We start from the raw sequence: 21347 nt of genomic DNA on the forward strand, positions 1-21347 counted from the left end.
TCCACTTTTGCCGAAATTGTATGCATTCAGTCTCAACAAAAGAAAGGTGCTTACTAAATGGATGAATTTTGATTGTCTTTAATACATTAAGACATAGAATCTAACTTTTTCTTCTTTTCAGATTCCAAGACTCAAGGAGAAAACAACATTGTGCAAGGAGTCACTCTCAAATACACTTCACTTTATTGCTTCCACCGGAAGCTAGGTCAGATACCTTGTGCATGCAATGTGCCGCTCAAACAATGTTTAAAAAATGTACACTTTTCATTGTCTCAGAACTTTACAAATTGTGTTGTTTCTGTCAACATGTATACAAGTTGTTGCTCCCTTTTTTCCCTACTATTGCTCCCATGTCCTCTCCCCCAGTTTGTGCCACTAGTTCCCTATCCTCTCCCCCAGTTGCTGCCATTGGTCCCCTGTCCTCTCCCCTGGTTGCTGCCACTGGTCCCCTGCCCTCTCCCTCGGTTGCTGTCACCGCTCCCCTGCCCTCTGTCCTGGTTGCTGCTACTTCTGCCTTCTGGGAACGCTGGTCTCGGGCATCCTTTCACGTTGTTCAAAATCATGTCTTCCCATGCATCTTGCACCTGTGAAGCTTCCCTTTGTTCTTTCTCTTGCCATTGACGCGTAGCCCATTCCTCTACTTCTGTGGCGTCCGCATAATATTGATTTATTGCTTCTTGCATATTTCAAACCTCTTCTTGATTCTGATTGTAGTGCTGCATCATTTTGTTAACGCGAGCCTATTTGAACTCATCAGCTCTTACCCCTTCCTCTCTTGTACGTTTTTTTACCGAGTGTTAAGGCAGTTACGCCGCTAGCGGAAGCTAAATAGCGAGAACTCAACCAACAACAGAATTTGTTAGACAAGGACGGAGCTTGACCCGCAGGCGCATGGAAACAACTAGGTGTCAAATCACCTACTCGACCTTCTAATGACAATCACTACTAAGGAAATCAAATCTAAGTTCTAAAATACGCAAGTGACTGAAATCCGTACTACGAACGAATGCTATACGAAACAGGATCTAGAATCATTGAATCGATCTCAAACTCAAGGGGAAGTCTATACACTAGGTAAAAACAACACCCTAAAGACTTGAACTGCAAAATCAACCTATAATCACTCCGTGCGGTAAACACGTATGAAGACAGGCCAAAAAATACAGGTGACCGAAACTTGACCCCGATGGTACTAATGCGTAGCTCTACTCGTTGTTGTTCTATAGATATGTTGCACGCTCCATTCCGACACACGAGTTGGAAGAAAACTCACACCGAAGCTCGTAGGAACTTACCACACATAAAAGCCGATAGCGCGCACTCTTGGTATCTGTGCGTAGCTCTCGCCGTTGCTAACACAATGGCGGTGTCGCTTCTCCAATGGCGGCTCCGTAGCTCGCGTAGCAAGTAGATAAGACTCTCTCTCTCTCTCTCTCTCTCTCTCTCACACACACACACACACACACACACACACACAGTCACGGCGCTCCAAAAACTCACTTTGATTAATAAAACTGAATCCTCTTTTAGGTTACAAAACCTTTGGCTTATATACCTCAGCCTTGGAGGTGAGAACATCTCTAACTAATTACATCAGCGAGTGAAATTACTTCGGGATTACAAGCTGGAAACTCAATTGAGTCCCGTTACTTAATGAATGGCTCAATTCAAAATCAATGTCGGAAAGACATTTATTACAATCAATGGTTACAAAAATGATGAGTGTGAGCAAAAATGTGGGTGTGATCCTCTGCTGGCTCAACACTCCCCCCCCTCCGCGTTCATGTCGTCCCTGACATGACTTTTATGCTTCGTCAATAAAGTCCTGTCGTCTTGAGCATCTACAAATGTGATTCGTATCGTAGGTTGCCGATGGTCAAGGTTGGGCCGAATATTTTACTTTCGTGGGTGAAAAAGCCGGTGTAGAAAGCTTCTTCGAATGTTTGCATGTGGAAGCTAGGCAAAAACATAATCCTCTGGTATAGGAGGTGCAACACTTTTGGAGAAGGCTGCAATGAAAGATCATACATCATATCAGTCACTGTGTCGGCCGTCGATAGTAGACTCGAGGTCGTGGCTTCATCTGGCGCGAACACTTCAATGCAAGCTAAGAGAGTCCTGTAAATTTTCTTGAGCATCTGACACGAAAGGTCAGGAGAGCCAGTAAAGAGCTTGATGGTGCCCGTTAGGGTTTTCACCATGTAGGCTTTATCTATTCTCTCTCCTGCCTTTGGTCCTGGCATCCTGGGGTAATTAAGCCAATTTGGCTTCTTTTCTGCAATCCTGCCATGCTCTTTCTAGCTTCTGACTCTTGGCACCGGGCAGAAGGTTGCATCCTCCCGAATCTCCTTTGGTGCCTCTACCAAGTAGATGAGGTAGGCTGGGTATTTGTTCAGCCAACCTTTCCTCCATCTAGGCTGCAAATCTACAATCTTCTTTGATTGTTCCTCTTTTGTGATGTCGCCTTCGTAAAGAGCGACATACTGCTCCTCCTCTATTCTCTTTTTCGTTTTTATCACTTCAAACTTCATCAAAGGGAAAGGCAGGCTGGGTTGCATCCACTCTTCATGGAGCACTTTTGTGTCTAGTCCCTGAAGTCTAATGGAGATTAGGAGTCTCCTCTCCCATTCCATTTCCGCCTTGGCACTCTCCTCTGTTGACTTTTCTATTTGGTCACGGAGCCTTTGTTCTTCTTCTTCAGAGATTCCTGAAGTTGAGGCCACCTCTTGAACTGGGGCTGGATCTTCAATTGTGGTTGCCTCTCCAGTTTCTGGTAGCTCTATGGCTGCTCCACCTGATTCTTCTTGTGGTGTCTCTGTCTCTCTTCTTTGTTGCTCTTGTAGATCTTGGAGCTGTTTGCGGAGGGTCTCATTCTCTGTTCTTAGTGTTTGATTTTCTAAAGTGAGCCTCTCCTCTGCTGCCAATGATCCCTCCGCAATGTGCAACCTTTGCACTTGCTCTAATCTTAGCTCTCTTTGTAAGCTTCGGACCTGGTCTTCCAGAGCTGGTACAAGAGCTCCCTCTTGTTCGGTTCCTGCTCTGCTAGCTCTAGGGGTAGTCCTGAGTCTAGTGATTGTTCTTTCTTGGAGCTCGACTCTTTCCCTTAGCTCAATGAGCTCATCTTTAGCCGCCTCCAAGTCGTCTTCCATCCACTCCCTTGCTTCCTGTGCACTTATTACTTCTCTTGAAGCCTCGGCTAGCTGGAGTATCAAGCCGTCTCTCTCGTTTTCCGCGTCGTAGAGTGATGCTTTATGACTTTCAGATTCAGTCATAGCATTCTCTAATTTCCTCTGCAACTTGGCTTCCCTTTGTTTGGCTGTCTCAATCTCCACTTCCTTTGCCTTGGATCTTTCTTTGATCTTGCTGAGCAGTTCATGCACCATGTGCATGTCTTTTTCATCTTCATCTGTCAACTCTAAAGCTTTTTCTGCCACCACCTCCGCTGGCTTCGGCTCTTCTAGTACGTTCTGCTCGTCTAGTTTCTCTTCACTCTCTTTTGTACTCTTTATTTTTTCCTCTGTCCCTCTCCGATCATCTTGTTTTTGTAGGGGGATCCCATAGACTGCCTCAAGGGCCTCTTCTTCAGTGTACCCTATCGCTACCAGATCCTCATAATCGTTTTTCTTTTGCTGAATTGGATCTATCTTCTTTTCCTTGGTCCCGGCCTCCGGCTTTTCCATACCAGCCATGTCCATCTCTACTGTGGTCTCTTCCACAATGATTTCCGTCTTCTTCGGGCTTGGTACATCAGTAAAGGAGGGCTGATTGTCCTCAGTCATCTTGGCTTTCCCTTTGTTTTCTTGCCCGTCTTTCTCTTGAGGTTCAGTAGACTCATCTACTTTCTTCTTCCCCTTGTCGTCCTTTTTCAGCTCAGCTTTTAAAAGCTGTACTTCCTCTTCAGTGTATGGCTCGACAGGTTGCTGCTCCAGTATAGCCTCTGACTCCTCATAAGCTCTAATATATTGATCATATTGATCAACATGTGGCCTGGCTGAGCCAGTTCCGACTTTAGTGGGGTTTGGCACCCACTTTTCTTCAAAGTCCCCCTTTAGAGCTCTTTCCGCTCTAAACTGCTCCACCAGTCTTTCCATTCTTGCCGCTTTCTGACTTTTGGTTTGCTTGGGAGCAACCTTCTTCTTTGCTTTCTTCATAAGAGGCTCATCCACATCCTCTTCAGGTTCTGAAACTATTTCTAGTTTCCTGCGTGCTCTTGTGGACGCCCTCTTGGATACTTCAGGCTGTTCTTCCTCCTCATCGGTTTCTCTAAGCCACTCATTCTGGGAGGGAACCTTTGGCCATTGATCTTTGGCTCCAATAGCTTCATAAGCTATTCTTGTCAGAACTTCAGCTCCTCCTATATACTTTGGCTTCTCGTTGTGCATGGAAATTACTTGCTCGTGGATGTGTTGAGCGTAATTCACCTCTTTTGGCATATTGCTCTTCAATGCCCATGTGATGGTAGTTGCAATGGCATGGGGTGGTGTCGTATACTTTTGCGGTCTTTTACTGCAAATATGGAGAAACTGGTTGTACAGTCGGCAAAGGGTTGCCGCTCTTTGGTCTGCCATATCTCCATAGGTTGCATTCTGTTTCTTGGACCCATAAACCTCTATAGCCTCCCTTCTTTCCCTGACAGAGCTCCCTTTGTTGTGCAGCTTCAATGCATCTGCAATGAGCTGTGGAGTGATCTGTACCTCTACTTTCTCTCCATCTATTGCTGTCAATGTGGCTTTCCCATCCTTCTGAATGGAGGTTGCCAACTCATACACTCTTCTTGTATCTACACCTGATGGTCTCGAGGTGAAGAATCTGTGCAAGTCTGCCCTTTCCAGGTACCTGCTGATGTTCTCTGACCTGCTATAATCCACCAATTCTTGTGGGATCATCGGTATATCCACCGCTTGCCCTTGAGGATCTCTGAAAGTCCCTTGGTAGATCTTTATTCCCTCTTGTTCCAGTACTGCTTCCTCCACCCAAGTTTTGGTTGGCTTGAGGGTTTCTGCTGGAATGTCAAAGGGTTCTGCTTCTGCAAGAGCATCTTTGATTGTCGGTCTTTTTCTCTTTGTTGCTGATGACTTGGCGGAATCCATGGATCCTGTAACTCCAATTTCAGAAGTTAGCGTCTTTTTAGTACTGAAAGCCGAAATGAAGCTTTTAACTATTCAAATGACTTGAAAATTGAAACATGAGCTATTCAGGGCCTAAGGATGCAAGGTAGGTGAAAAAATATACAAACTAGGCTCAAAATCATGCTGGAGACATCATACGTGTATGATGTCTTTTGTGTCAAAATGACTTCATATTGGTTGTGCTTGTAGCTGATAGTGTATACATGAGTATCATATGCTTGGATTTGAGTTTGGATCCCATTTGGTCAAGTTTTGGCCAGTTTAGTCCAGTTCAGGCTCTTGGCAAAATTTTGAAAGAGAATTAGATTTTATGATCCAAATTGGATAAAACTTGGTGGTTCACCTTCAAATGGCATGTAGATCACTTTTGTTTGGTGGTTGAAGCTCTGAGGTGCCAAAATCACATAGTGAGACATCATACGCGTATGATGTCTTTTAGTGTATTTTTGGACCAAATTTCTCTATAAGCTTGGATTTGGCTTTAGATAGGCTTATTCAGTGGATTTATGAAGTTTGGATAGATTTTGGGCTAAAAATGGCTCTGGAGACATCATACGCGTATGATGTCTTTTGTGTCAATTTTGCATGGGATTGGTTCTGTGGACTCCCCATGTACTAGTGAAGGACTATATCTACTCAAATCTTGGTTTGGACTTGAGTATGTTGGATTTGGGCCAAAAATAGGCTTTAGGTGAAGGATTTTCCTTCAATTGGGCTAATGGGGTGATCCTCTTGACCAAATGGTTCCAAATTTCATATGTAGCATGTATTAGATATATATAATGGATGTATGATGACAAATGAGCAGTTTTGGCTCTGTACGTGCAAATAGACATCATACGCGTATGATGTCTTTTGTGTCAAAATGGTACTTTTTGGTTCCAGATAGCTTGTAGATGTGTTAATCAACAATCCTACAAAGTTTCAATGAGTTTGGAGTTATTTTGACAAAATTAGGACCAAAAATCAATTTTATGGCCTACTTTGCGTCTTTTTGGTTTTCCTTGGGTTTTCTAACTCCAATTCTCATGATACTTGGTTCATAGGATGTGATTAACATGTGGAATGAGGCTATGCACTCAAATGTTGAAATGGATGTGAAATTCATGCTGTGAGACATCATACGCGTATGATGTCTTTTCTTGAAATGTTGGTCTTTTTGTGCAAAGAATGCTTTGTGCTAGTGCCCTAAGCCCTGCTAACTAGTTTTCAACTTAAAAAGTCATCAGTTTAGCTAAAAAGCCCCCTATAGGCATTTCAGTCTCCGAAGTCGTCTTTTTGCCTTGGAGTTGAATTTCTTCAACTTTTCTTCTCGAGAGTTGCATTTCCAGCTCATTGGATATGTTGTGAAGCCATCTATTTGGTTGAACTTGACTTTGGCTTCCCGTTCTCCATCTTTCTCCTTTTGGTTGCCCGAAAGCGTCTTTTTCACCATCGGTAAGTGAATCAGCTTTCTTTTGGGTTTTGCTTGCAAACATAAGTCATCCATGTATATTTGAAGCTGCTTGTGAAGTTTCATTTCATTCGGTCGTCAATTTCAGCCGTTATGCCAAAATGACGCTTTGTGTGTCTGCAGCCGAATCGGTTGTTCCGACCTACTTTTGGTGGTCCAAACCTGGAGATACTCCATGGTTGCATTGCCCTCGATGTTGTTAAGCTTCCTGAGAAGTTTTGTGTCGTTTCGACAACTTTTTCCTGTTTGCCTCTTGCAGGCTCTGTTGACCTAGGGTTTTTCCAGTCGTTCTTTCTCGAGCTTTGAGTGTTAGAAACCCATCTTATATACTAGGGTAACCCACCTATAAGTTCTTGCAAGGTTTGATTAGGCGGTTGTGCCACTACCTAGCATTCTACCGCATTCCCCGTCTGCTCTTGTTTCTTGGTTTTGGTCAGTTTTCGCGACAAAAGTTAATGATAAGCATCAAAAGCTTATGGCAACGAGTCTACCTCTCATGTCTGGTGTCCTCTGAGCTCTCGTAGCAGTCGTAGAAGGTTGTAGAAGGTTGGATGCTCCTGTGTGCTCTTTGCTCTCTCCAAGAAGGTAATAGTGGAAATGAGCTTGAAAGTGAAGTGAAAAATACTTAACTTCGGACTTCCCGGATCACTTGTTACCAAATTTGACATGTGCTCCTATCTTGTCGTGAAATGCACTTTAGGATTTGAAATTTCTCAATTTGGACTCCGTTTGACCTGTTTCTGAGAAATCTGTCCACTTTGCCAAAATTCTGTCATTTCGGGCTTCCCGCAACTTTTCCCGAATTGTACTCAATTTTTACCATGGGTTGCCCTTGTCATTAGGATCATCACCATCTATTCTTTTCTTTTTTCTGATCTCGTTTCACCTGCTTTTTTTATTTTTATTTTACTTTTATTAAGAAAATCATAAAAAATAAAGAAAAATAGCAAATTGAAGCCAAAAAATTCCAAACATACACAATAAATAGCTGGTAACCCTGTGTATATGAATATACACTTATTTGTGATTTCTGGACTTGGATTATCACTTTTTTCCACTTTTTAGCTCCAAACACACTCTTATTTAGTGATATTTACACGTCTAGAGACCCAAATTCATCATTTAATCTCTTCTTGTTGCAAAACAAGGTATATAAGGGCATAAATATTATCAATATCCGCAATCAAACATAAAAATTGCAAAATCATGTAAGGCACTGCCCTTGTAATATAATTTTTGTTTTTCTTTGTTTTTGTCGCTTGTAGCTGCTTTGTAGCTCCTGTATACCTGTATACCTCCCCCCCTCCTAGTCTGAGTCCTCCCGGACGACTATGAAGTGTCTGTGGGCGAAGCATTGTAGTTGTTTTGGTCATAAGTTCCCAACGCAATTGTAGAGCGATGATACAACAGTCTTTCCAATAAAGCTGCTCTTTGTTTGATTGAAGGATTGGTGGTCGGGTTTTGGGTTGGTTTTGGCACTGCGGTAGTAGAATCAGTATACAGATTCTTCTTTACCTTGTTGTTCTTTTTCAGAATCCAAATCTGCTTCCGCTTCGCTTGTGCTTGCCACAAAATCTTTGCGACCCAAACCTGCTTTGTTCTTTGTGTTGATTTCCTCGCCTTGAAATACCTAGGAGTTTTCGTGGATTGTATTGAAGGGAGTTCCTGTTTACAATTCTTTGGGATCCAAATTTTCTTGCTATAGCTTTGTGCCGTCATGAACTTCTTTGGAATCCAGATCTGTTTCACTGTCCTTGATTGTCTGGAATCACTCTGTTGTCTGGTATTGAAGACTTTGTTTTCCACCTTTGTGTTCTCTGGCACAACCTTTTTTGGTCTCCATACCAACTTTGACTCCGTTTTTTTCCAAGGTTGAGCTGTTATATTATTGCTTGTCTTCCTTATCCACTGTTGAGAGTTCCTCGTCGAAGAGCAATCCAGTTGTATAGAAACTTTTGGTTGCCATTGCTTCTTCTTTTTCTCTGGTTGTTGTTTACCTTTGTCTTTGGATTTGTCCTTTGGAGTTGGCTCTTCTCCTTTGGTGAACTTAACTGATTGACTTTCACCTTCGTATTTGATAAGCACTGATTTAGAACTCTAGTCAATCATTGCATTGTATTGCTTCTGCCATGGTTGTCCTAGCAATAATGGATGTTGTGTAGCTTGGTTTTCAACCACGTAAAACATATGAGGATACACATAATGGTTAATCTGTATATGTAAAAGTGTGCATCCGACAGTTTTGATTGAATTCTCAGAGTAACTCTTTAACTCTTGCTTGGCAGTTTGTAGTTTAGTGTCATTTGTCAATTGTCTATACAAACTGAGTGAAAGTAGGTTAGCTTGAGCTCCTGAATCCAATAGTGCTCTGGCTTTGATTTGGATGGTTCCTACTTTGCATTCAATGATGGGTTCTTCTTTGTCATTATCCATTTCTGTTATACTGACTGCGTTTATTCGTATTGCTCCTTCATTGCGCTGTTTCTGACGCAGTAGTCTTCTTTTCTCCATTCTTTCCTTCGCCTTGGCTTGCGCTTCCTCCACAATCTTTTTCTTTTTCTGGACACGCAACTTTTCTTGATGTATTTTGAGAAGCATGTCTTGGGTTAGCGGAAAAAGATACTTTTTCACTCTGCATCCACTAATCCAATTGGGCATTTCTTCTCCGTCTAATGTAGCAAGCTTGACGGCTCCACTTGGTGATAGATCTTTAATCACCAGAGGTCCCATCCCTCGCTTTTTAAGCTTCTTAGCATGCTGTTTCAGAGTGTAAACTAGGACATAGTCCCCAACCTTAAACTCTTTAGTCCGCACATGCTTATCAAAAAATTCCTTTTGTTGCCTTTTTTGAGCGTAGATAGAAGCTACTGCTTTTAGGCGAAGCTCGTCTAGCTTTTCCAGGTCATCTATTCTATCAGAAAGCTCGTGCCCTGTCCACTCTAGATCCTTAGCCACCCTTAAGGTTGAAATCAAGAATTCTATTGGTAAGATAGCATTTAGCCCAAAAACCATGTTATATGGGGTCGTTCCTATTGATGTTTTATATGCTACCCTATATGCCCATAATGTTGAATGCAACTTCTGGTCCCAGTCAGTTCTCGACTCAGATACAATCTTCGTGAGGACCGTGCATATGGTTTTGTTTGTTGCTTCAGCTTGTCCGTTTGCTTGTGGATGATACGGGGCTGATTTCCTATGGATTACCATGAATTCATCTAGAAGGATCTCTATCACTTCATTTATAAAATGTGTGCCTCGATCACTCACAATTTCTATTGGCAATCCATATCGTACAAAGACGTATTCATATAGAAATTGTGCCGTGGTCCTGGCATCTGCTTTTTGAGTTGCCTTTGCTTCGACCCACTTTGTTAGATAGTCTGTAGCCACAACAATGTATTGTGCATGAGTCTTATATGCAGGAGGTGAAATGAGTCCGACATAATCAATCCCCCATTTTGCAAAAGCTCTTGCCCCCATCATTGGTCTAAGCGGCATATCATCTCTTTTAAGTGGTACTTTGGTCCGCTGACAGTCATCGCACCGTTTAACGTATTCCTCAGCGTCCATATGTAATGTTGGCCACCATATTCCTGCGGCTAAGACAAGTTTTGCTGTCTTATCACCTGAGAAATGGCCTCCACCTACTCCTCCATGAGCTTGCTCTAGGATTATCACATACTCAGACTCTGATGCGCAAATCCTAAGCTGGTTGTCTTTACCTCTCTTATAGAGTTGATCTCCTATTAAAGCGTAATCTCTAGCTTCTGTCTCTACAGATTTCTGACGAGCTTTTGACGTTCCTTCTGGGAAGTTCTATTTGTGAGATATTCAACAATATACTGACTCCATTCTGGAGCGATCATTATCTGATATAATGTCGAATACTCTGCTGGCGGTTTTGATGAACATACAATACATACAGTGACATATTCATGTACGCTTTCTTTCATTCCTGGCCAATAGACTCCCAATTGTAACAAATTCCTATATGTGTTCCTTCTTGAACAATGAAATGCACATTCCTGAACATGTGCTTCGCGCAGATATATATTATATTCCTCAGGATTGATGCATAGTCGTAAAACATGATCATTTCCCAATTGATACAACCTTCCTGCAACCAATTGAAGATTCTTGGATTGCTGAATAGCAATATGTTTCTGGTTGTATTCTCTTCTATCGAACTCTCCTCCATAGGTTAATAGGTTAACGACATTTTGAGACCACTTCGGTATCATTTCTATGTTGAACAAGTACGCGTCTGGCATGTCGTCATCTACTCCTATAGGGTCTTCTCCATTCGTCAATCGCGAAAGATGATCAGCTCTAAGATGTGTTTTTCCTTTCTTTACTACTACCGTGAAGTCGAATTCCAGTAAGATAATGAACCATCTCACTATTCTCCCGGTATTGCATGGTTTATTCACTAGGTAGAGCAAGGCTTGGTGATCCGTAAAAAACACAAACTTGTTGGCTAGAAGATAATGCCGAAATTTCTTCACAGCATATATCATTCCTAATCCTTCTCGCTCTGTTGTGGTGTAATTCTTCTCTGCATTGTTGAGCTGTCGACTGGCGTAACAGATAGGAAAATCCATGTTTCCTTCTTCTGGCTGAGCCAGAATGCATCCTATTGCATATGCCAAAGCATCTATATGCACATGGAATATCTTCTCCCAATCTGGTGATTTCAAGACTGGAGCAGTAATGAGTGCCTCTTTCAATTTCTTGAACGATTCCTCACACTCCTCTGTCCATTCAAAGTTCACTATTAGCCTGTAAAGTGGTTGGCCTATTATAGCGTACATGTAAATGAATCGTCTATAATATCCGCAATGTCCCATAAAGCTCTGTACTTGTTTCGCATTGGTTGGTCTAGGCATATCCACTATAACTTTTATCTTCTCTAAATCCGTGGATATTCCGTTTTGTGAGACAATATGTCCCAGAATTCTGCCCTGTCGGACCATAAACACACATTTCTCAGGATTGAGACAAATGCGATATGTCCTACATTTCTCAAATACTTTTCTTAGGTGTTCTAGATGCTCATCTCTCAGAAGAGAATGTACACATAAGTCATCCATGTATATTTCTAGAAACAACCTTAAGTATTCTTTGAAAGCATGCGTCATCAGCCTCTGGAAGGTTGCGGGAGCATTGGTTAGACCAAAAGGCATAACCCGATAAGCATAAATTCCCCACTCCGTTGCAAAAGCTGTTTTATGTTGATCTTCCAGTGCTATGGCTAGCTGGTTATATCCTGAAAAACCATCAAGAAAAGAGTATGTTGTTTTCCCTGATACACGCTCTAGAACATGATCAGTTATCGGCAGGGGATAATTGTCCCTGATTGTTGCAGCATTCACTTTCTTTAAGTTGACACACACTCGGAGTTTTCCGTTCTTCTTGGGTACTACCACAATCGGAGATACCCAATCGGTGTGTTCAATCTCGTATATGAATTCAGCTTCCATTAGCTTATCTATCTCTTCTTTGATTCGCTTAGCAAATGTATCATTATATGTGTATGGTCTCTGTCTGCTAGGCTTTGCGTCTTGTTTTAGTGGGATTGTGTGTTGGCATATCGATGGGTCAACTCCCTTTAAGTCCTTATAAGACCATGCAAACACATCCCTATACTCTCTGAGAAGACTCAAAAGTCTCTCTTCCTCGCCTGGAGACAAATCTGTGGCTATGTACACCGGTCTAGGTGTCTCACCTGGAGCTGCTAAATCAACTTTTTTTGCATCCTCCGGTCCGTCATAAGATTCGTTCTCCCTTCTCTCTCGAATAGGTTGGGTTAATACCACCTTCCTATCCTCTATTGTGAATTTCCTATAGTGAGAGGGAACATCCATGTTTTCCTTGATTTTGGCGTTTTCGTCCTCTCCACTCTCAATTTCTGTCGTCCAAACTTCTTTCAGAGTTTTCTTGAGCTCTCTGTACTTGTTTCTACGTTCTAGCTTGGACTCCGTGTGTTCTCTGTTGCGCTTGTTCTTTTCTGATTTTTCAGTTTCAGTTTTCGTTCCATTCCTTTGAACTTGATTTCTTGAGCCTCTTTTGTTTTTTCGTAAGCTCTTTTGATCATTGCCTCTCATTCTTCCAGAAATCTTGTCCTTAACACAATCTTCCGCCTTTACTAGCATTAGGAATTGATTTTTTTCCTCTTATTCTAGGCATCGGATTGGTTCTAACCCCCTTTGTTTTTTTCTTTGCTCTATAGCGTTTCTGGCGTTGTTTAGTTTGGTTCGGAAAATCATAAAATCGGACATCCGTTATAGTTTCTTCGTTTCCGCTTGAATTGTCCGTTGACTCGTTGTCTGCTTCATTTCCCCACTCTGGATGATCGGGAATGTCGTGAAACACCTCTTCTTCATCTTCCTTTTCCAGTGTATCGTTCTTTTCAGTTTCTTTTTCGAGTACAGTTCTCAACATGAAGTACGGAACCACGTCGTACCCGTCCTTGTCGCAAAATTTCGTTGTGGGACCATCCGGAATTGCACAAACATCTAGGGTTGCTAGAATGTGTGTCCATTCTAATGGTTCAAGTGTGTCCTCTGGAAAGGGTTCTCCTATATAAGTTTCGTCTTCGATAGCCCTTTCTAAAACATATTCTTCTCGCCTCAGACTTCCACATTTCGAGGCTCCACACATCCATAACTCCTTGGGCTTACCTAACCAAGCTGGAAATTCGGATCCCGCCAAAGTAGCTGAATCAAACTCCTCTACCGGTGTTCGGTTCACATCTTTGTAGCTATGGTCTCTCAGGTTCACACGTGTAGTGGTTTCCATATTTCTCAGGTATATGTGATCGTAGCCCCAATCCTGGACCATTTTCAACTGTCTCATGAATGGTCTTCCCAGTATGATATCATAGTTATTCTCCTTGCCAAAATCGACAATAGCAAAAGTATGTTCGTATTCAATGCCGCAAGAAGTCACTACAACTTTCTCTAATAACCCCATAGGTTTCTCCATGTGTCCATCTGCTAATTGGAGTTTCAACCTAGTCTTCCTTATTGCTGGTTTCCCCCATTTTTTCCAGATTTCTTTTGTAGCAATGGCTACCCCAGCTCCGCTGTCTAGTATTGCCATCGTGTTCACTCCTTGGAATTCAACTGGTAAGGTTGTATTCCCCTCTTCACCTTCGCAATACTCTCCGACCTTGTTTAAGGGTACAGGCTTAGCGTTCTTTTGTGGTTTACTCAGCTCTTGTATACCCTCTTGCAGTCTCGATGTTGGGTCTTTTATCCCAAATTTCTCCAAGCATTTTCCTACAGTGGTCCACATATGTGGTCTTAGCCTCAAAAGCTCAGCTAGAGTGATAGTGCATGTCACTGGTGTTGACAAGATCTCTATCAATCCTTGCGAGTCCATGACTTTTTCTGATGAGATTCTTCGTGAGGGAAGTGCTCTAGTCTCGGATTTTGCTTCATACTCTCCTAAGTATGAAGGTAAGGTATTCAGTGAGTGAGGTTTGCTCTCCATTGTTCTAACAGAGCCCCCATCTCCCCAGTAAGATTGCAGATCCAAGTCCACTTGAGATCCTGCCTCAAATTCCACTATGGGAGGATTCCTGATGTCCTTTTCCCAATTTGTCTGATTAGCTTGGCAACTTAGCTCGTTTGCAAAGTTTGCCTCTCTCACTTGTTTCCAAAATTCATTGTAATCCTCATCTCTTCCGTAAGACCTCTGTATGACTGGATGAAAACTCTCTATCTCCTGATCGGTTGTGTTCAATACTATGCGGTCATCCTTGTGTGTATTTTCAGGCTTTTGTGCACTGGAGTCTTTTCAGCTACCCGTGAAACAATAGTCTCTTGCTGAATTGGGTTTTCCGTTCCACAATTCATTGTTTCTTTTGGTGGTTCTAATAAGGCTTGTGCAGTCTCGATCATTCTCTGGCACATTTCAAGTCTCTGCTTTTCCAATTCCGCGTTTGGGTATGTCATCCACCTCTGTTCTTGTGTTTGGTTTTTCTTTAACCTAGCTTCGTAAGCTCTCATCAGTGCGTCGAATGGTTCGTGTACTTTGTCGACTAGCACTGATCCCCCTGAGCTTAAGCTCGTTGTTTCTTTGATACTCTTTTGTTTCGTTCTTTCCGGGCTCATCTCTCGTTTCCCGTTTTGACTCTCAAGTTTTTCTAATCTATCTTTAGTTTGCTTTAGTTCCTCAGCTAGAATAGCGTCTTCACGTTCTTTTCTCAACTTCATGTGTGCTTTTCTAGCTTTCCATGTGTTTCTCTGACTCCGCGGTCCTTGACTAACCACTTCAGTCGCTAACTTTCCACTCTCAGGTTCTCTAGTGGTTTTCTTAGCTTGAGCTCTAGTAACAACTTGCGTTGGTATCAGAGTTTCATTTTCAGACCCACTGCTGGTAGGAATAGTTTCTAGCATATTCAATGTCGTATTTTGCACTTTGTTTGGATTCTTTGAACAATCCTCAATGAAGTGAGTAACCCCACACTCAGTGCAATAAGCGTTAATTCTAATGATTTCCGTATGTGGACAAAAATTCATTAGATGGTCACCTCCACACTTGTAACAGGGTCCTAGTACTGGTCTTGGTCCCACTTGATTCGTCCTTTGTGGATAGGATGGTCTTTGTCCTGTTAACCCTCCATGAGCTATAAACATCAATGTTCTTGCGTCCAAATTGTATCTCTCTTCATCAGAAGCACTTATAACTGTTGGTATTCCAACATTCCCAATCATGCCCCATGGTTCTGGTTGTTTGGGTTCTTCTGGTGGGTAATACACAGTTGGAGACATGTGTGCACCAGATTCTTCATAATAGGCTTGAACAGGCACTAAGGCTTGTTCTTCCTGATTCTCTAAGGTTGGTGCATATCTAATGCCCACTGGTCTTGCTCCTGGTAAAGGTGGTTGTTGTCCCAATACCGGTTGCGGTCTTTCTATCCCCATAGGTCCTGGTACATTTCCCGTTGGGTATCGAGGTACTGGATGTACTTGAGGTGGTGCTAATTGAGCAGGAGGTGCATACTGACGCTCCCTTACATACCCTTTGTTGTAATAGCACTCCTCTGTTGGATGGTTTGTCCATTTTTGTTCAATAGCACACCATTTCAGTGTTTTTGGCAATGGTTTTTGGTATGGTGCCATCCTTTTTAGAGCATCTTCTATCATTTGCTCTACATTTGGCATGGTTGTTGTTTGAACATTCTTTTTAGTGGTAGTCTCGCTCGCTACGGAGGAGGAGCTACTGGATGCAAAATCTGTATCCGCTGACACCTCTCCATAAACCGTACAGTTATCCACTAAGTACAATGCCTCTCTCGTTACTTGCTCGAAACTTGTACAAGCTTTCAAGTGCAAGTCCTTCTTGAGAGTGTCGTTTCTCAGTCCCTCAATAAAGAGAACAGATAGTCTGTCATCTTGTGGTCGTTCACGTACTGGACATCTCTCAATGTATTGTTTGAAGCGAAGTGAAGCTTCCTTCACTTTTTCGTGTTCTCTCTGTTTAAAAGCATATATTTGTGAGACCGTATTGTGCTTAATCCCTCGTTTTGAGAATTCCTCAGCAAACTCTCTTAGCAAATGGTCAATGTCATGGAATCCCCCTATGTTCAGTGGTTGAAACCATGTCAATGCCGTACCTTCTAGAGTAAGACCAAATCCCTCGTATTGTGTATGGAAATCTGTTATCTGCTCAGCTCTTAAGACTTGCTTAAAGAGTGACACATGTGCATACGGATCTCCTGAACCACCATACTTCTTTGGCATACACTTCGCTACTTGAGATGGTCTCATACGTCTATGGTCTGCTACCAATCTCATTGCTCCTGTGTCCCGGCTAAAGCTTTCTCTAGCATCATGGACTTCATGGGTTACCCTTGTCGGTTCCCCTGCCCTGAATCTACTACTAGGAGGTAAATGTGATGGTTCCGCTTCGAACCTTGGACCTGGAGTGGTATATGTGGGGATTGGAACTGCACTACCTCGATTCGTATCCATTGACTCTCTGGAATGTAATGATCCCATTGGTCCGGGCTTCGAGTACTGAGGTTGACTGAAAGAGTCAGCAGCCTGAGTTCTTTGTCCTCCTGTCGTCATTGGGTTTTGCCCTCCATTTGTTGGTGCTGGTCTTTGTGAGCTAGAAGTAACATAATACTGATGTAGTGGTCCCCCAAAGTATGTATATCCTTCTAATTCTTTCTTGCCCATTGTTGAGTATTGCCTCCCATACTTGTCGTAAGCGGCAATTTTCACTTCCGATCCCTCTGTGTAGGTAAAGACATAAAGTCTTTTTTGGTCTGTCAACTCTCCGGTGTAGGGTTCTTCACATCTATAATAGAGATCTTGCTCCCCATTATTATATTTGTATAGCCCCACATAGATGTTATCAGTGTTGATCCTTGTAGTTTCATTCTCTCTTCTTAACCTCGCATCAGGGAAGTTCATTATTGGTGCTTTCTCCTCGAGTTCTTCATCTACTTTGGCTTTGGTGCCCATCAATCCCCACTTGTCCACAATGTTAGGGTTTAGGACTACCAAGTACATGGTACCCTCGTCATCTAGATATCTATCTCCGCTATAGCTCACAGGCACTAAGTCCTTGAACTCACTAGGTCTCTCCTCTATCTTTACACAATAGCGGTCCATTCCATCTTTGTAGATCTGGCACCTTGCTCATTGTCGTACTGGTATTTTATGAACAATAGTTTCATTGTGGCGGAAGGGTTTGATGATCCTGCTGCCATATTTTCTCTGTTGTTCAGGTTCAAGTGTTCCAAGTGTTTGGTGAAAATCTCGTAAGATCTCTCCGAAGAAGTATCAGAAACACTTCCTTCAAAGATCGGCTCTAATGGTTGCACCCACCTTTGGTTTACACTTCCCTCGGTTGATATGACACTTGCTTGTTCCCCTTGTTTTGGTTGGTTATTCTGGAGATTCCTGCCCGATCTCAAATTCATCAATTCCCCTAAAGGACTTTAACTTTTCCGTCTCGGCAATTTGTTTTCCCAAGTTTTTGTGGTCAGAATTGATCCAAACTGATTGATACTTGGTCAATTGTTTAACCTTGTCAGTTGGACAACTTCTGTTTCATCAAGTGAGAATTTTGTTGCAGTTCTGCTGAAAAAGACATTATACGCATATGATGTCTTTTTTCACAGATTTAGACTATTTTGGTTATGCTCACTCTCAGTAGCCCCCTTATGCTCTTTCCACTCACAAAAATTCAGTTTGAACTCTGTTTGAGCAAGTTATGGCTAATTTAGGCTTTTCTTGGCAATTTTCCGCTTTTGACTTGTTTTGGGTCAATTATGATCCAAATAGGATGAAACTTGAAATATAACCTCTAGACAGCTATTACAATGGATCTGTGTTGGCAAAGTATCAAAATATGTCCAAAATTAGGTAAAAGACATCATACGCGTATGATGTCTTTTTCATCAATTTGGGTCAAGACTTGATATTTATGCTTTCTACAGTGTTTGTAACAATCTTGTCAGGTCAGATATCAAAAATAAGCAGTGGATGTGCTAAAAGACATTATACGCGTATGATGTCTTTTGTCCCGAATTTTGACTATTCTTGGTTTTAAGCCTTCTCCAATGTTTATAATTGAGTTTCAAGTGTTTTTGTCAGGTTTGAATATAAAAACAAGATCTGAATCCAAAATTTTCTGTTCTTTGCGTTTCTTGGGCTTCGACTTGTCTTTTTGGGTTTCTTTGAGTGTTAATGCTCTTGTTTTAAGTTGAAATTAGGGTATAACCCCCCTTTTGAACACTCTGGTAAAGTCAAAATTTCTGTTTTGGTCTCTGTTTGGTCATTTAGACATCATACGCGTATGATGTCTAAAGTTGCAGATTTCCAATTTTTTTGGCACAGAATCCTTCCTAAAGCTTCCTCTAGTGCTCAGAAACTCCCAGATACACAGAAAATTTCTCTGACTTTTGTTTATTGCAAGTTTCACTACTAACTCGACGGTTTAGTGATCTAACATGCAATCAACCATATCAAGAAAATACTCCAATGATTGCTAGCTCTAGATCAGGATCAAATGAAGTCCTACCTAAGCTATTCCTAGTCATAAAATGGGTTTGGTAATTGTGATTTTAAAGAGATCCACTACCACTCACGGACTAGCAAATTCTTCTTCTATCAACAACTACTCAACACCAACAAAACAACAAACAAACCTAAGCTAATCTAAAAATACTGTGAACACGGAAGACCCAGGAATACCCCACTTCTTAGTATCTCTCAAGATCTTCGGAGTCCACCACTCCTAGATCTTTTCTAACTAAAGTATACAAAGTAGTTTATACGACTCACCTCGTAGGATTAGTCTAAGGTCACCTACTTAGGGCTCTCGTCCCCGGCAGCGGCGCCAAATGTTAAGGCGGTTACGCCGCTAGCGGAAGCTAAATAGCGAGAACTCAACCAACAACAGAATTTGTCAGACGAGGACAGACCTTGACCCGCAGGCGCATGGAAACAACTAGGTGGGTGTCAAATCACCTACTCGACCTTCTAGTGACAATCACTACTAAGGAAATCAAATCTAAGTTCTAAAATACGCAAGTGAATGAAATCCGTACTACGAACGAATGCTATACAAAACAGGATCTAGAATCATTGAATCAATCTCAAACTCAAGGGGAAGTCTATACACTAGGTAAGAACAACACCCTAAAGACTTGAACTGCAAAATCAACCTATAATCACTCCGTGCAGTAAACGCGTATGAAGACAGGCCGAAAAATACAGGTGACCGAAACTTGACCCCGATGGTACTAATGCGTAGCTCTACTCATTGTGGTTCTATAGATATGCTGCACGCTCCATTCCGACACACGAGTTGGAAGAAAACTCACACCGAAGCTCGTAGGAACTTACCACACATAGAAGCCGATAGCGCGCACTCTTGGTATCTGTGCGTAGCTCTCGCCGTTGCTAACACAATGGCGGTGTCGCTTCTCCAATGGCGGCTCCGTAGCTCGCGTAGCAAGTAGATAAGACTCTCTCTCTCTCTCTCTCTCTCTCTCTCTCTCTCTCTCTCTCTCTCTCTCTCTCTCTCTCTCTCTCTCTCTCTCTCTCTCTCTCTCTCTCAGACACAGTCACGGCGCTCCAAAAACTCACTTTGATTAATAAAACTGAATCCTCTTTTAGGTTACAAAAACTTTGGCTTATATACCTCAGCCTTGGAGGTGAGAACATCTCTAACTAATTACATCAGCGAGTGAAATTACTTCGGGATTACAAGCTGGAAACTCAATTGAGTCCCGTTACTTAATGAATGGCTCAATTCAAAATCAATGTCGGAAAGACATTTATTACAATCTATGGTTACAAAAATGATGAGTGTGAGCAAAAATGTGGGTGTGATCCTCTGCTGGCTCAACACCGAGATTGTAATATGTTGGATGGCCATTACAGAAAGATGTCTCACATCGTTGGGGGTGTAGTTATGTAATTTAAGTTCCTGTAGAAGCGTGATAATAGGAAAGTAAGTAAAGATGTTGCTTCTTTTAATACAAACGTTGCAACAAACAAACAATGAAACAGCACGATTACTTACGTTTGGTACATCCAAAATTTGACTGAGGAGCAACAAGGCATTCAAACAAGTTCGCTCGCCATAACTATAGTCATCAACCTGCATGGACACGGTTACCCGTTCGTGTTGGATGGTATTCCCTAGATCATGTTCTAACAAAACATGCTCTACACAGTATACAAGTTTTTTTGCGGCACTCCATACGTAACCACTTGAGTCAATAACACATTACAAAGAGACACTACTTTCAAATGTACCCAGATGTGCCTTACGTTTTTACACAACTGTGAAACACCTTGCTTTGCCCGGAGTTTGCGTAGTAGACAAGCTTATCTTCAATGTCAAATAACAACAGACTCCAATGATCAGTACACCAAAACCATCAAAGATGAGGAGAAAGATCCTAAATCCAACATGGTTTTTACAAGGCAAGAAGAAACTCACAATTGATTGTATGCAGTGACTAGAAAGCGTACTAGATCAAAATTCACTCTGCTAAACCAGCCCAGCACAGCCAAAAAGGAAACTCCACTATTATGCAACATAGGCAATATAGCGGATTCATTACGTATATTTTGTTTTGAACCTCAGCGGGGCCAAAAGCGAGATAGTGTGCCTAACATGAATCAATGGTAGAGATTAGACTTAAGATATTTCAACAGGATGTCACTGCCACAAACCCATGAGTCAATACCGAGCAATTGGGGTAGCTATCGAATTCCATAAGCCACTGATTTGCTTGGTATTGACCCATGTCTTAGCGGTAGTGAGCCATCTAATGAACCAAGCGTGACTTATAAAGAAAAACTTGAGACGTAACACAACAACGTTGACAACTTTCGTGAAGACATGGGTCGATACCGAGTGAGTGGTATCACTATCTAATTCCATAATCCACTAACTTGCTTGGTATTGACCCATGTCTTGGTAGTGAGCCATTTAATAAACCAACCGTGACTTATAAAGAGCTTGAGAAGTACCACAAAGCAATGTTGACAACCGCATATGTTGCATTGGTGTTGGAGAAACTGTGCATGCACGGAAGTCTTGTTGATCAAGGTTGAAAGCAAGCCTCCTCTGACCTTCCAGGCAACAGTATCTGTGCATACAGAGGTGCTGACCTGATCAGAAATTGCAAATCCTCTTCATTCTCTTCGTTGATTTGCTCTAAAATAATCGACTCATTTGATAAAGGCTCCTCGTTGGATGGCCCTTGTGAAGCAGAGCCTTTCCCT

The sequence above is a fragment of the Adiantum capillus-veneris genome, chromosome 14 (assembly GCF_014529385.1).
Source record: "Adiantum capillus-veneris isolate H3 chromosome 14, ASM1452938v2, whole genome shotgun sequence".
In the NCBI taxonomy this organism is placed as follows: Eukaryota; Viridiplantae; Streptophyta; class Polypodiopsida; order Polypodiales; family Pteridaceae; genus Adiantum; species Adiantum capillus-veneris.